This window comes from Triticum dicoccoides, chromosome 6B, assembly GCF_002162155.2.
Source record: "Triticum dicoccoides isolate Atlit2015 ecotype Zavitan chromosome 6B, WEW_v2.0, whole genome shotgun sequence".
Taxonomy (NCBI): Eukaryota; Viridiplantae; Streptophyta; class Magnoliopsida; order Poales; family Poaceae; genus Triticum; species Triticum dicoccoides.
This window is the reverse complement of record NC_041391.1, coordinates 671747263-671750189: the sequence shown is the minus strand read 5'-3', so window position 1 is coordinate 671750189 and position 2927 is coordinate 671747263.

The window sequence follows — 2927 nt, the reverse complement described above, 5'->3', positions numbered from 1 at the left end:
GAGAAAGGAGATGCATTAATGGAGGTGGTGTAGTTATGTAGGAGTAATGAATAGAGAGAAAGGTGGATAGAAGAGAGAGAGAGAGAGTAATGGGGGAGAAGTATTGAGGAGAAGAAGAAGAGTGAGAGTGGGAGCATGTGGTGGAGGTAGGGGAAGGGAAGAGAGGAGGGGGAGGTAGGGGGAAGGGAAGAGAGGAGGGGGAGGGGAGGGACGGGTGGGGAAAGGTGTTGTGTTGGTGCGGGTTAGCAGTAGCGCGGGATCTAAAACGCGCTGCTGCTAAGGAATTAGCAGCAGCGTGCTTTGGGATACAGCGCTACTGCTAACTGGGACAAAAAAGTGTGGCAATTTGAAATTTACCAGTAGCGATCTCGGAAAAAGCGCGCTACTACTACATACTTAGCAGTAGCGTGGTTCTTGCGACCGCGCTACTGCTACTTAGAGTTAGGTGAATACCGCCGGTCGATATTTGTAGCAGCGCGTTTTAGGCCGAGCGCGCTACTGCTAAATCCTTATCAGCAATGAGTTTACAGAACACGCGCTACTACTAGTTAGCAGCAGCGCTCCTTTTTGAGCCACGCTGCTGCTAAGATTCTGTATATAAGCTTTTCCCTAGTAGTGAGTGGTTTTAACTAACCATCAACAATTGATGCTCCTTCTTGATTTCTACTTTCGCGGTGTCAAACATCACGAATAGCTCAAGGATCATCTATCCCTGATATGTTATAGTTCATCACGAAGCTCTAGCAGCTTGGTGGCAATGACTATGGAGAACCATCACTATCTCATCTGGAAGATTAACTCCCACTCGATTCAAGTGATTGTACTACTCAGACAATCTAAGCACATGCTCAATGATTGAGCTTTTCTCTCTTAGTTTGCAGGTTAAGAAACTTGTCGGAGGTCTCATACCTCTTGACGTGGGCACGAGCCTGAAATCCTAATTTCAGCTCTTGGAACATCTCATATGTTCTGCGACGTTTCAAAAATGTCTTCACTGCCTCAATTCTAAACCATTTAACATTACGCACTGAACTATCACGTAGTCATCAAAGCGTGTATGTCAGATGTTCACAACATCCACAAATCACGTTCGAGGTTCAGCACACCGAGCGGTGCATTAAGGACATAAGCCTTCTACGAAGCAACGAGGACAATCCTTAGTTTACGGACTTAGTCCGCATAATCGCTACTATCAACTTTCAACTGAATTTTCTCTAGGAACATATCTAAAACAGTAGAACTAAAGCGCGAGCTACGACATAATTGTTGGGGAACGTAGTAATTTCAAAAAAATTCCTACGCACATGCAAGATCATGGTGATGACATAGCAACGAGAGAGGAGAGTGTTTGTCCACGTACCCTCGTAGACCGTAAGCGGAAGCGTTATCACAACGCGGTTGATGTAGTCGTACGTCTTCACGATCCGACCGATCCAAGCACCGAACGTACGGAGCCTCCGAGTTCAGCACACGTTCAGCTCGATGACGATCTCCGGCCTCCGATCCAGCCGAGCTCCGGAGATGAGTTCCGTCAGCACGACGGCGTGGTGACGATGATGATGTTCTACCGGCGCAGGGCTTCGCCTAAACTCCGCGACGATATGACCGAGGTGGAATATGGTGGAAGGGGGCACCGCACACGGCTAAGGAACGATCCGTAGATCAACTTGTGTGTCTATGGGGTGCCCCCTGCCCCCGTATATAAAGGAGGGAGGGGGGAGGCCGGCCGGCCCCTTTGGGCGCGCCAAGGGAGGAGGAATCCTCCTCCTAGTAGGCGTAGGATTCCTCCTTTCCTACTCCTACTAGGAGGGGAAAGGAAGGGGGAGAGGGGGGAAGGAAAGGGGGGCACCGCCCACCCTCCTAGTCCAATTCGGACCAGAGGGAGAGGGGGCGCGCGGCCCACCCTGGCCGCCCCTCTCTCTTCCCACCTAGGCCCATGTGGCCCATTAACTCTCCCGGGGGGTTCCGGTAACCCCCCTGGCACTCCGGTTTTCTCCGAAATCACCCGGAACCTTTCCGGTGTCCGAATATAGTCGTCCAATATATCAATCTTTATGTCTCGACCATTTAGAGACTCCTCGTCATGTCCGTGATCACATCCGGGACTCTGAACAAACTTCGGTACATCAAAACTTATAAACATACGTTGTTCCCTTTGTCATCGGTATGTTACTTGCCCGAGATTTGATCGTCGGTATCCAATACCTAGCTCAATCTCTGTAACGCCCCGGTTTTGATGCGCCAGGTGTCTGCCAGTTATTCGTCGTCGTTGCCATGTCATTTGCTTGCGTGTTGCATATTGCCATGTCATCATCTGCATTTCATATCATGTCATCATGTGCATCTCATTTTGCATACGTGTTCTTCTCATCCATCCGAGCATTTTCCCCGTTGTCCGTTTTGCAATCCGGCACTCCTATGTCATCCGGCGTCCCCTTTTTGCCTCTTCTCTTGTGCGGGTGTTAAACTTTCTCGGAATGGCCCGAGGTTTGCCAAGCGGCCTTGGTATAGCACCAGTAGACCGCCTGTCAAGTTTCGTGCCATTTGGAGGTCGTTTGCTACTCCAACGGTTAACCGGCTAACCGCAAAGGCCTCTTTTGTTTGCAGCCCAACACCCCTTCCAAAGTGGCCCAAAACCCATCTAACTCCCCTCCATGCTCTCGGTCATTCGATCACGATCGCGTGGCCGAAAACCGCTCCACATTTGGACTCTCCTAGCTCCCTCTACCTATTTAAACACCTCCCCTGTCCAAATCCGGGTCCCGAAACCCTAATTTCCTCCGTCTGCGCCACTGGACATGTCCGCCGCCCGTCGGACGTCTTCGCGCCGCCGCCCGCAGCCAACGGGCGGGTGACACGTGGCCTCCGCCTCCGTGCACCGCCGCCTGGGCCGCGGGGCCCGCAGCCGGCCCGCTCGGCCCGCGCGC